Raw genomic sequence first — 14,767 nt, 5'->3', positions numbered from 1 at the left:
AATTTCCTTTTTTTGTTTTGTGTTTTGTCAAATTGATACAGGCACTTACCTTCTTGACCGGTTGGATTTCAAATTTCTGTAATTGATCCTGTGGTACAAGCTTGGTCGTATCGTTCTACTTGCCAAGTTTTTTAGACACAAGTTCACGCCAGTGCTCACTTATGCACTAGCTTGCAGTTGCAGTAGTTTTGTAATTTGGTCCTGAAGAAAGCCCTGATCATAATTTACTGATCTTGTTGGGCTGAAACATGTAGACCTTTTCTTGGTTTTTGTTAGCGCGCTCGTCAATTCGATCAGATCGCGCCTAGGCCTGGGCGGTAAATTCTGTTCCGTTCGCGGAATTTGCGGAATTCGGGTAATTTCGCGTTCCGCGGAGAACGCGAAATTGCCCAAAATTCCGCTTTCCGCGACTTAGCGAAATTTTTGCTTGTTCGCATTCTCAAAATGCGTGTTCGCGAGATATTTCTCCCCGAGCACGCAAACAGCGATTGTGAACAGGAAAAAAGCATCGCGAACAAGCAATTCCGCGTGTTCGCGAAATTTCTGCGTGTTCGCGGAGATTTTTTACCGTTTCGCGGAGATTTGCGTAACGCGATTACGCAAATTCCGCCCACCCCTAATCGCGCCACTACTCTGTTTTTAACATTGGCACAGGGATATTTTCAATTAAAGATTTTTTGGTTCCTGTAGTCAATTTTATATCACTAAGTCTTACACTGCACTATAGGGCCTCACCTAACTTAGGCTAGCCTCATCGATCTTTAAGAGATCTCGTTTCATCAGTATAGTTTAAAACATCCGCGAGCTCCTCCCATAGATTCACCCTGGGAGTAGTAGCTCCTTAGCCAAACCAGGTTTGGTTAAGAGGAGATCCCACTTGATGAAGCATGCCACCACGGTGGGTGATGGGATTTCGTCCTCTTTATGAGGACTTTATAACTAGGTTGTAGTTTTACCTCCATACAGGTTCTGTAAGGTCCTCTGCTTATCTTTTGGTTGTTGTCTTTGTAGTTTTTTGCTTCTCTTAACCCCTGGAATTCTGTGTATATACATTGTCAGTAGGGGGATTTGTCCAGGTTGGTTGTGTGCTCCCGCAGACCCCATTGCTTACTTGGTTTTCTACAATCAGAGTTATGTCCAAGTTTGGAAATCAAAGATTCTTGTCGATACTACAATTAATGGCATATTCTCTAACCCATTGGATGAAGCTGTGTCCCAAAATCCAGTGGCTAACCATGGTGCATTATGGAGATCTCAGTCACAAGAGGTATGCTCAGCAGAATGAGTAAGCTTCAGGAGTAATATGGAGTTATATGAGTACAGAAAAAAATGGGAGAAGTGGTACAGTTATAAATGTAATTCTTAGATTTTTCGCAGTTGCAAAATTAGTCTAGGTTGTGCCCAACTGCTGTTTGTATGGTGCACAATTACTTGATAAAAAGTATGAGCTTTTTCATTAGCTGATTTTCAAGTTTTGTTACGACCCACAAGAGTCTCACAAGAGTCGCATGGAAATATACTGAGTGACCCTGGCATGCGGTCTCCTCACGCTCTCTTAAGAGTCCTGTGAGCTCGATTGTACAGAGAGAGAAAACAGTGTGTATTACTACAGTACAATTGCTGTTAAGTGGTCAAACTAACCATAATGCAACACAAATAAAGCAGAGATTGTGAATGTTATTAAATAAACTAAAATAAAAGCTTTATGGTACGTGTAACCATCTTTTCTTTACTACTTTATTATAGATTAGCATTAAATAATAACTGAAAATATGAGAAAAGAACCATACACAATAGACGACAATGAAATTTAGAACTTTACGATCTCACACGTGTCTGGCAGGTGGCTCGCAAACCTCTTGTGAGTGCAATGACACCTCAAAAAAAGATTGCTGGTGCATGTCTTGATATCAGAGTTACACTAACTGAGCAAATAAACAATTTCTATTGAATATTTATCTGTTTAATACATTTTCCAATACATATTACTATGAACCATATCCCGTTTTGTTACATTGGCCATAAGTACGATGGAATTTTGCATTTCTTAATTGTGCAAATTGCTACTTCGGGCCGCTAGGAAATACAAAATGTAATTTCAGTATGTACTAAAAGCCATTTGCGGTGGTTCAAAATGTGATTTCTATCTAGTAGAAATCGCATTTTGGAAATCGCTGAATAGGAAATCCCAAAGAGCAATTTCCAAATAGCAAATCGCTAATACTATGTACAAAGGATTTCTTAATTGCGAAAAGGCTCAAAATGGCCATTTAGGTAATGAATAAATAAATGAAGTTACATGAATTTTTTAATTTAAAAAGGTTATTAACTTATTTTATAATAAATGAATACTTTAAAAGTCTAACATCCCAGAAAAGTTTTCTCCTTTGCATCATAGTACATGCAGTCCACAATTTGCGCTCCCCTCAGTGTTTACTGTACTGTCACATCAAAGTTTGGTGTAACACTACAGTCGACTCTGAATCTGGTGTAACACTATGGTCAACACTGAGGGGAGTGCAAATTGGGCACTGCATGTACCATGATGCAAAGGAGCAAACTTTTCCAAGATGTGATGCAGTGTCTGGCCACACCCTTTCCCCTGCCCAAACTGATTTTCATGACTTGTCTCACGTTCCTAATGTTCCTTATGTGGAAATTGTGTTCTGGCCTATTGATCACATTCCCTCTTGTCCGAGCCGGAGATTCCGGCCCCAGCCGTAGAGTACGGCTTGAGCCAGAGAGTACGGGTTCAACCAGAGATTCCAGCCCAACTGCTGACGTAAAGAAACGACTCATAAATGAGCTCTGTGAATACCAAAAATAGTAAAGGTAGACTTGTATCCGATTGCCTTTGTGAATTGGGCCCTGGTTGTATAACTGAGCATATGAGCCTATAAGTGTACATATACCTCTCTGAAACGTGTAACTGCATGTGTTAGCTTCTATGCACATAGTAGTGCACTCTACGACCTAGTTACATGCTATCTTAATGGTGAGTTATATCTACTATAACAGCAATGTAAGACTTCTCAAGAGTTTTTGAGTGTCCACTCGGCCTAACATTATAACTGGATATACAGCCTCAAGTGTAACAGACCTTACACATGTTGAAAGGGCTATTTCTCTGCATGGGTGACTTGGTAGTGTCAGTTCTTTATTAGATATCTAAATAATTGTATCAGTCCCTATGTGGGGGTGTGATTCATATGTAAGTACATTTGTTGGTACATAACTGTCTCTGTTTGTGACTGTATAGCTTTGTAATTGTATATGTAACTGCACTCATGGATTGCCTCCTGGGTGTGTTACTTACTACTGGGCTATTTTAGAGAGTTACTTACTGCCTCTATTAGTGACAGATACATAAGAGTTTTCTCTGTGCATGTGAGTGAATGTTTACATGCTTCTGACATTGTGAAATGAGCTGTGTTAGTTGCTATTCCCTTTTCTATGTGGTTATATATGATTCAATCAAGGTGAAACACTGGATGAATATCTGAGCATATGGGGTTGTAAGTGTGCATGTAGCTAACTCAAACGTCTAACTACATGTGTTCCATTTTATGCACATAACACATATCCTATGACTTAGCTACAGGGTATCTTTAGGCTGAGTTATATATGGCAAAACAGTTGGTTAAGGCTTCTCAAAAGGTTTTAAATGTCAATTTGGCTCAGCAATATAACTGAGTGCACAGTGTCAAGGGGACCAGGCCTAACACATGTTTAAACAGCTACCTGTGGCGATCGTGGGCTGCGTGAGAGGGCGGGGAGTGCTAAACACGCATCCCCCTTCTATGGCTGCCAAGCGAGTGCATGGTTGTGGAAGCATGATGGGTGTTCGACCATTGGGGGGCACACGGAGCGCAGGACACTACAACACCCAGCAGCCTTGTTCTCGGCGCACTGGAAGCAGACTCCGGTATTGCTGCCCTCACGGAGGCTACAAAACCCCTCCTCTGCAGAGGCTCGGGGCTTGACAATCTCATAGTAAACAGCGTTTCAGATAGCGGAAGGTATCTCCCACTAGAACTCTTGGTAATTCGCTGCTTCCCAGCTGCATCTTAGTCCGTCACTAGGGAAACTACATTTCAAGGCCCGGAGTTTCCTGAGAAGTGTTTCCAGCTGGTTCATGCTTTCTGCCTTCGGAGACCTCTCCTCATCACGGTGTGTCGGCTGTGTTGCCTGGGAGGTCAGAGGTCTTGCCTTCTTCCAATACCAGGACATTGCAGACATTTAGGCACAAACGGGAGGGAAGCGCTGGAGCGCTCCTCCCGCTCTCTAGACCTTACTTTGGTTTACTGAACTTCCCGTACTTTCCGGAGCTCGGCAGAGTGGAAGGTAATCACGGCTGGATTGCCGAGGCTCCGTGGTCCACCTCCCATTGGCTACCGGCGGACGCTACCTCAGTCACCCTTTCACTACCCTCGCAGTGCGAAGGTCCCAAGTAGGAGTACCTGAGAGCGGCTGGATGGGACGTGGTTATGGCTATCCGCAATTCCAAGGCGCCTTGTGATACAGGTATTTAGGTGTGCCCAAGGAGAAGTAGCGCAGGAGCGCTTTTCTTGGGAACTCCCTTTTGTGTTCTTGTTTTTTCTTCCTTTGCCTTTGCTGATTTTGGTTCTACCTCCTTACGCCGATGCTGTGATGAAACAGCAGTTATTTGTTTATGGTCGGGACTGATCTCATTGACTCAACTGGGAGACTGCAGTGTTTCATTTGTGAGTAAGGAGTGTTTATTTAAGAAAGGTCTGGTGGGGTTGATTCCTGTTCTGTCTCCTCCTAATCCCTTGCTTCTTATCTCGTTTTGTGCATCTAGTTACCTTCAAGGAACCCCTATACGTCTTACTGTATTTTGAATTTCTGGCAAACGAAGCATAACTAGAAGGAGCCAGTTGGGCTGCAGTGTTTATTGTTTTTCCACTTCCCTTTTCCCCAGGGTGCATCTGCGCATAGTAGTGTTTAATTCACTCTATTCGGGGTTGCACTCAGGGGAATAGAGAGGCCTTTCTGCATGTCATTGTTCCTGCTGACGATCTTCCGAGGTTTGTGGCTTCATTTCATACTGAGCTACTGAAACCCGACAGATTGTCAAGCCCACGACTATTGTCAGCCTGAGCAATGGATACCAATGTGGTTTTGGCCTTACTGCTCTTCAGCAGGAACTGCATACCTCACGTCAGGAAACCCAAGAGTTAAGAACTGAGGTGGGAACCCTGCATAGAGAGGTAGCGGGCATCTCAAGACACGGCAAAACCTATGCTTCCGGAAAGGGCTCTTATATTAAAGAGAGGACTCTTCCCCCACCTGCCTCATCCCCAGGGGTGGGGTCAGGTCACAGGGCACTAGTTTCTTTTCCACCCCGCAACAAAACCACCTTCCCAAGGAACCACCCCCACAGTTCATGTCGTACAGAACCCTGGTGTTCCTTTGGCACCTCCAGAGCGTTTTTATGGGGATCCGAAGAAATTTGAAATCTTCCTCAATCAAAGCAGACTCCATTTCCTCTGTAAACCAGCCATATTTCAAGACGACTCTTTAAAGACGTCCTTCATGATGTCATACATGGGGGGCAATGTGGCTAGCTGGACTATTCCACTAATGGAGCGGAATGATCCCGTACTCCACAACTTCAAGGATTTCTGCATAGAGATGTGCAAGCTGTTCGACAGAAAGACACATATGATGCCTCTAGACCGGGAACTGATCACCCTTTGGCAAGGGTCACAGGACTTACTGACCTATATCACTACCTTCAATCGTCTCGTGGTGGAAACTGACTGGCCACAAGAAAAATGGACGACTCTCTTCTATCAAGGGCTCCGTGGTGAGTTGAAGAATTTCCTCGCTCAAGTGGTACAACTGTCGCACACCTGTGAAGAATTGATTGAACTCACAGTACAACTCGACCATCGGATGCAAGAAAGAAAGGGGGATAGAAGCCGAGGAGAATCACGTTTCATTGTCCCCAGGTCTCGTTCAACCCTCGATGAGCACGCCAAAACGTCGGATGGAGCTGAGCCCATGCAAATTGGGGGGATCCGAGGTCCGCGCACCACTGAGGAGAGAGAGAAAAGGCAACAGCAGAAGCTCTGTCTGTATTGTGGTAAAAGTGGGCATTTCATCAGAGACTGTCGAGCCCGGGCTAGGGGTCCGGACAGAGGAGCAGCTTCCAGAACACAGACAACAGCCCAACAGGGGGCGGAAAACTAAGGAACCCAAGTACGGACGGGATCTCCGCCTTGGGTTCAGGATCAAGTACGATCCCTTCAGTTCTAGCCAACACCATTCAGCCATCAGTGGCACACATGAATGTGAATGTAACCTTATGGGTCACCTCAACCAAACCCCTCAGTGTGTCCGCCTTCCTGGATTCCGGAGCCACCGGGAACTTCATTGATCAGCAGTACGCCCGGAACATAGGAGTCCCGTATGAAAGAAAGGAAACTCCTGAAATTGTGAAAGCAGTGGACGGTAAATCGCTGACTTCTGGACCTGTCAAATACCACACAGCTCCTCTATCCCTGCAAGTCGGTAAGGACCATTATGAAGTCATACAATTTGACCTCATAGACGCTCCCCATTTTCGCCTTGTCCTCGGAATGCCCTGGTTGACCTTGCATGACCCTGTCATCCAATGGACAGATCGCACCGTCTCGTTGACGTCCACATTTTGTAAGGAGCATTGCACCAGGCAGTCCCTATTCCAGGAAGGCACCACTGGGACCCAGGCTGAGCTACTAGCCACAGGATGTGAAGAAGCGGGGTACTGCTGCTCTACCCTACTACCTGATGTGTATGGGGACTATCAGGCGGTCTTTGACAAACAAAAAGCCACCCAGCTGCCACCCCATAGACCCTACGATTGCCGCATTGATCTCATCCCGGGAGCTGACATCCCCTGTAGCCGGGTGTATGCCCTCACGGAACCGGAGACGCACTATCTCAAGACGTATCTGGAGGAGAATCTTGCTTCTGGTTTTATCAGACACTCAACCTCCCCAGCATCCTCTCTGCTTTTTTTTATCTCAAAGAAAGACTGTGATGAGCTTCGGACATGCATAGACTATAGAGCAATCAACAAGGTTACTGTGAAAAACAGATACCCTTTGCCCTTGATACCAGTGTTGCTGGACCAATTGAAAGGAGCGCAAATCTTCACCAAGTTAGACCTACGAGGCGCTTACCACCTGGTACGGGTCAAGACAGGCGATGAGTGGAAGATGGCCTTCAGACCCAAATTCGGGCTGTATGAGTACCAGGTGATGCCCTTCGGATTGTGTAACGCCCCTGCGGCGTTCCAATTTTTTATGGATGAAGTTTTACGAGGGCTGCTGGAAACCATTTGCATTGTCTACATTGACGATATTCTTGGTTATTCCACCAACCTTCAAGACCATATCCTTCACGTGAAAACGGTGTTGAACAGACTACGGATACACTCGTTGTTCGCCAAATTGGAAAAATGCCTGTTCCATGTTGAGGAAGTCGCCTTTTTGGGATATGTCATCAATGCTCAAGGCTTCCAAATGGATATGGGTAAGGTGGCAGCAATAACACAATGGAAGGCACCCGATCATGTGAAATCCATACAGTGCTTTCTGGGGTTCGCTAACTACTATAGACGCTTCATCAAAGACTTTTCCAAACTAATACACCCCATTTCCAGTTTGCTGTGGAAAAACACCCCGTTTGTGTGGTCCAGAGAAGCAGATCAGGCGTTCGAAGCACTAAAGGAACGATTTACCAAGGCTCCCATCTTACATCACCCTGACCCCTGCTTACCATTTGTGGTAGAAACGGATGCCTCACAGTATGCTTTGGGAGGAGTATTATCCCAACGGCACCCGGATACAGGACAACTGCACCCGGTTGTGTTTTATTCCAAGAAGCTTACCCCCTGTGAGGTGAATTATTCAATCACCGATAAAGAGCTGCTGGCTATTAAACGAGCGTGTGAGGAGTGGAGACATTACCTCCTAGGAGCACATCACACCGTCGAACTATACACTGACCATAGGAACCTCCTGTTCCTGAAAACCGCTAGAGCCTTAACTCCACGCCAGCTACGATGGTCTTTGTTTTTCTCTGACTATGATTTTGTTATTAAGTAGAGACCCGGGCCACAGAATGGTAAGGCAGACGCGTTATCCCGATGGCATGAGCCCACAGACCATCTCAAGGATGAAACAAGAGAACCTCCTGCCATCCTCCCTGCTTCCGCCTTCCTGGAACAGACCCTCGCCTTCGTCGTCTCGCAGGACTTTCTCGAGGATGTGAAGGTAACTCTAGCAGACATAGATGTCCACACTTGGATACAAGAAAACCCGGAACACCGGAGTACCGCAGGAGATCTGCTATACCATTATCATGCTTTGTATGTGCCACAAACAGCCCTTCAACTACAAGTGCTGGCTTGGGCTCATGACTCTCCGCTAGGGGGATACTTGGGAGAATATAAAACCATTGCTAATATGGAGAGATCCTTTTGGTGGCCCACGTTGCGAAAGGACACTAAGGAATACATACGGAACTGCGCCGTGTCTGCCCAGGGAAAATCCAGACATTCTAAGCTAGTGGGCTTACTACGACCTATACCTATACCTCCTTTTCCGTGGCACACGGTATCCATGGATTTTATAGTTGAAATGCCACCCTGTGAAGGATACACCACCATCTTGGCAATCGTTGATCATTTAACTAAAATGGGGTATTTCATCCCGCTCAAATGACTACCTACCTCGTCCGAACTTGCTGTGGTTTTTCTACAACATGTGGTTAGAGCTCATGGAATACCGAGAATCCTTATCACAGACTGAGGACCTCAGTTCACTTCACGTTTCTGGAAGGCGCTGTGTACTACGCTGAACACCGAGGCCCGTTTGTCCTCCAGTTACCACCCCCAGACCAACGGGAAAACGGAAAGGCTTAATCAAACTTTGGAGCAATACCTACAATGTTTTACACTTCAAACCGCCTCGGACTGGTATCCCCTAATCTGAATGGCAGAATTCGCATACAATAACGCTGTACACTCCACGCTGGGATGTTCGCCCTTCTTTTGTGTCTATGGGTTCCATCCAAACATGCTCCCCTTCGACTGGCCCGTTGTGTCCAAACACCCCACCATACAGGAACACCATGCCCATTTAAGAGCAGTGCTTATCGATGCTAAGCACCAATTAGCCATGTCCCAAACTGCACAAAAACGTCATGCAGACACAAAGAGGGCTCCGGAACCCGTATATCAAGTAGGGAATAAGGCATGGCTGTCCACAAACAATCTGCATTTAAGAGGGGTGGGCAAGCTGGCTCCCGAATACATCGGGCCTTATGGTATTGAGGAGATCATCAACCCTGTGGCAATGCGTTTATCTCTACCTCTCTCTTGGCACATACACCCTGTCTTTCACGTGTCACTGCTCCTACCTTGTCCAGTGACTACGAGATTACCCTCTAGACCCATTCCCCTTGAGATAGACGGGCGGGAGGAGTACAAAGTCAGCGAAATACTAGACTCCCGATTAATCAGAGGTCGAGTGCAGTACCTAGTGGACTGGAAGGGGTATGGGGTAGAGGACAGAACCTGGGAACCCTCCAGCAACCTACATTGCCCTCTTCTTTTGGACCGCTTTCACGCTAAGTATCCCGGTAAACCAGGTCAACCGCCGAGACGGTGGTCCTCCAGAGGGGGTTCTGTGGCGATCGTGGGCTGCGTGCGAGGGCGGGGAGTGCTAAACACGCACCCCCCTTCTATGGCTTCCAAGCGAATGCATGGTTGTGGAAGCATGATGGGTGTTCGACCACTGGGGGGCACACGGAGCGCAGGACACTACAACTCCCAGCAGCCTTGTTCTCGGCGCACCGGAAGCAGACTCCGGTATTGCTGCCCTCACGGAGGCTACAAAGCCCCTCCTCTGCAGAGGCTCGGGGCTTGACAATCTCATAGTAAACAGCGTTTCAGATAGCGGAAGGCATCTCCCGCTAGAACTCTTGGCAATTCGCTGCTTCTCAGCTGCATCTTAGTCCGTCACTAGGGAAATTACATTTCAAGGCCCGGAGTTTCCTGAGAAGTGTTTCCAGCTGGTTCAAGCTTTCTGCCTTCGGAGACCTCTCCTCATAACGGCGTGTCGGCTGTGTTGCTTGGGAGGTTAGAGGTCTTGCCTTCTTCCGATAGCAGGACATTGCAGACATTTAGGCACAAACGGGAGGGAAGCGCTGGAGCGCTCCTCCCACTCTCGAGACCTTACTTTGGTTTACTGAACTTCCTGTACTTTCCGGAGCTCGGCAGAGCAGAAGGTAATCCCCGCTGGATTGCCGAGGCTCCGTGGACCACCTCCCATTGGCTACCGGCGGACGCTACCTCAGAAACCCCTTCACTACCCTCGCAGTGCGAAGGTCCCAAGTAGGAGTACCTGAGAGCGGCTGGATGGGACGTGGTTATGGCTATCCGCAATTCCAAGGCGCCTTGTGATACAGGTATTTTGGTGTGCCCAAGGAGAAGTAGCGCAGGAGCGCTTTTCTTGGGAACTCCCTTTTGTGTTCTTGTTTTTTCTTCCTTTGTCTTTGCTGATTTTGGTTCTACCTCCTTACGCCGATGCTGTGATGAAACAGCAGTTATTTGTTTATGGTCGGGACTGATCTCATTGACTCAACTGGGAGACTGCAGTGTTTCATTTGTGAGTAAGGAGTGTTTAATTAAGAACGGTCTGGTGGGGTTGATTCCTATTCTGTCTCCTCCTAATCCCTTTCTTCTTATCTCGTTTTGTGCATCTAGTTGCCTTCAAGGAACCCCTACACGTCTTACTGCATTTTGAATTTCTGGCAAGCGAAGCAGAACTAGAAGGAGCCAGTTGGGCTGCAGTGTTTATTGTTTTTTCCACTTCCCCTTTCCCCCAAGGTGCATCTGCGCATGGTAGTGTTTAATTATCTCTATTCTGGGTTGCGCTCAGGGGAATAGAGAGGCCTTTCTGCATGTCATTGTTCCTGGTGACGATCTTCCGAGGTTAGTGGCTTCATCTCATACTGAGCTACTGAAACCCGACACTACCTCTCTGGATGGATGAGTTGGTAATGTTAGTTCCTTTTTAGATATCTGAATGAGTGTATCAGTGCCAATGTGGGGATGTGATTCCCTATGTAAGTAAATTTACTGATACATTGCTGCTTCTGTTTGTGGCTGTATGGCTCTGTAGTTGTATATGTAAGGGGCAGCATGGATTGCCTGTTGGATGTGTTGCTTACTATTGGGTTATTTAACTGACTGTACTACTGCCCCTGTTAGTGCTAGATACCTAGGAGTTGACTCTGTGTGTAAGAGCAAATGTTTAGATACTCCTGAAACTATTTCAGGGGGTGTATTAGTGGCTCTCTGCATTTGGACGTGCTTATATAACATAGAAATCAGAGTGGGCGACTGCATGTATGACTGAGCACATAGGTCTCTAACTGTGTATACAGCTCTTTGAAACTTCTAACTACATGTATTAGCTTTTTTGCAGATATAAGTGGGCCTTATAGCCTAGCTTCAATCTACCTTAGGTATTAGTTAGATGTGGGAGAACAGCAGGTTTACGCTTGTCAAGAGGTTTTGAACCTGTGCATACCCTTAAGTATACCAGGCCTCAGACATGTTTTAAACTAATATTTGTCTAGATGAGTGACTTGGTAGTATCAGATCTTTAATAGTTATGTGAATGAGCTGCTCATTGCTACACGCCACAGCCTGACTCCAGCATCTCGGGGACTTTAAGCACCACAACCCCTAGCGCCAGGTGGAGCCATCGCTACTTTCCCCGTGCCCGGAGGGGCTTATAATCACCTTGCGGCTCCCGCAGCATGGGACACGCGCGGGCGTGCCTGGGCCATGTCCGAACCAAGAGTGGGCCCGTCCACGCCCGTCAGAGCCCGGAGGAGGCTGGGCCCCCCTCTAACGTTTGCACCTGAATCAAGGTATTGTCACTCGCAGTTGTTTTTTCTACAGTACTGTAAATATGGTAAAGCGAAAGGGACTTGCTAAAAAACGGGTGGAGGGGTGGTAGCGACGCTGGATGCGTTTCTGATTAGAGCAGCAAGTGCCCTTTCCCATGAAATCGAACTAACTGAAAGGCACTTATCAATGGAACCCCTTCTTTTTCATTTGGGGTCGCGCCTACAGGAAGTGCAAAATAGACTTCTCCTCACACTCAGTCACCACCATTGCTAATATCATGCGATCTTCCACCGGGTCAATGTGGACCCACCCCTGCCACTTTAGTTCATCTGGTTACAACGAGGAGGGAGTTGGATCCCTCTCCCCCTTACACATCTTTAAAGGACCCTATGCGCAATCCCCCAGCAGAGTGATGAAGGGCGGGGTTGCTCCGAAGCCAAAACAATCTAAATTAACCTGTGTACCCAAACCTAAAGGCCCACAAACCAGGGCGGTCACAGCAAATTCTATAATATCACCGCTGCCAGCAACTGTAAATATTTTACCACCACAACCAGTTCTGGATGATGTATTATGGGCAGAAGTGATTAAAAGGAAAACTATTATATTGGAGCCCATTCTAACCAAATTGACGCAAATTGAACAGAGACTAGCCGATTTACAGACGCAGAGCCATTTGGTCCTATCCCGAACGGAGCCCTCAAGTGACCCTCTTGTAAGTGCACCCATAAATGGAAACTTTGTTCACTTAAATGAGTATCGGGGACCACCCATTCTACCGACAACGATAATTCCATCCACCTCTACTACCAGGGTCTTAGGACAGCCACCAATTGGCACTGCAAATTCTAATGCACCTCTGGAGGTTTGGAATCCCCAAGGAATGAGTCTAAGAGATGTAGCACAGGAGGAAATAAGAGCCCTCGTCCAGTCAGTAGGATCACGAGAGAACTGTCCTGTGGCTGCAGATAATTATTCGCAACAAGTCCTTCATCTCCCACCAGCAGCCTCCCCTCTGGTACTGGTTTTGGTGAATGTCCCTCCGCTTCGGGAAAATCAGAATGAATCCACAATACAATTAATGGATAAATGTCTGCACTGGCTAACAAACAACCTTATGCACTCAGGACTGGGGAGCCACCCACTGGGCAATAAAATTATCATGGCCAGGAGAGTGAGGTGCGTGGGCAGCGCAAGCAAAGTTATAACCGGCGTCTGCATGGTGATAAATTTCAATAATGCCTCCACGGGACATTTTCTCCTAGATAATCTTTATAGATTTTCTTCTAGGAGCTCGCAGATTGTTCCTTTACCACTGGAGTACTTTTATAAGCAGGGTCCAATTTTATGTATGGTTCACAGGGTCAGGCGAATGCCTGAACAACCCTTCCCGAGATATAGCGAGAATTCAAATATTACTTCGGGGATAAGGTTGTACAATAGACACACAGCCCTTTCATATCTGGAATCTTGCGATTGACTAACATCATCAGCCCCCACATTAACAGGGAGGGCAATTACACCAGCTACCCCAGTGAATAGTTTGCCAGAGATCTCATTAATCCCATTATCTGTCGGGAGGGCTTCCACAGCAGTCACTATGGTTCTCAGTGTCCAGGAGACTCCCCCAATTATTATATAACCATCGAATGTCGCAGAGGAAAATAGAACTAGCCTAGCATCCTGGAATGTGCCAGGAATAGCCTCCAAGATAGGAAATCCCCATTGGCATAACCTTTGGCAATCACAGGAGATTATATGCTTCCAGGAGACATGGGACAAAGACCCAGTTTTTTTTCGCAGGGTTCCGTACTTTTCACACGCCTGGAAGACCATCACTGTCAGGTAGAGTGAAGGGGGGGACTCATAATCTTAACCTCTAACTTTATACCCCTACAAGTAAGGCAGGTTGGCTTTTCAAATAGCCATTTCCAGGTCCTTCAACTTAAATATAGGAAAGAAGAGATCAGACTAGAAATTAACTATTACAAAAATGAATTTGGGAGAAATATGAAGGCAGTTGTAGAAGAACTAGCAAATGAGATAGAAAAAACCATTGCAAACATAAATAGGGGCCCTGTTAAAATAATTTGGGTGGGGGATTTTAATATGCATCTTTGTAAGTATAGTGGGGCTATGGTGTGTGCCTTAGAAGACCCCCAGGGTAACCCTCTTCCACATTTCATGCATAACGAATACGGTGAAGCTTTAAATAGACTACTATATAAGTGGGATCTGGGAATAATTAATGATATAAAAGCAGGTGAGATAGGGATAACATTCAGGAGGGATAATCAAGAGTCTACGATTGACTTCAATTTAGCTTCTGCCACGTTAAATGGGAAAGTGGTCCACACAGGTAACCTATTTTCTTGTCATAGCGATCATGCTATCTTATTTACCCACTTAAGTATCCTGTGTAAGGCAAAAGAACAGCATCAGGTAATGGATAGCATAACCCTAACCAGGAAAATTGGCTACCAACTTAAGTGGACACAGGCACAGACACTGAATCTGGGCCCCGAAATACTAGCCCAAGCCAGGGAAGAAATCACATATTGTTTGGAGGAGAGCTCTTCCCCTTCATTCCTAGTCACCCAGTTTAGAGCCCTTGTGATGAAATTGAAAGAGGCTCTTACTCACTCGAAGTCGCCAAATATTATTCCTACCACCCACTGGTTTGATTCATTATGCTCTACTGCTAAAAGAGCCCTCATCAACGCTTTAAAAACCCACCTCAGAGATCCTGTCATGATACGAATACTAAGCAACGACTATAAACAAGCGAGAAGAAGAAGAGAGAAGGATCTTAGGCAGCAGGCCAGGGGAAGA

This window comes from Triturus cristatus, chromosome 2_1 (assembly GCF_964204655.1).
Source record: "Triturus cristatus chromosome 2_1, aTriCri1.1, whole genome shotgun sequence".
Taxonomy (NCBI): Eukaryota; Metazoa; Chordata; class Amphibia; order Caudata; family Salamandridae; genus Triturus; species Triturus cristatus.
The sequence above is the reverse complement of the archived record's forward strand: the minus strand, read 5'-3'. Positions refer to the sequence as shown.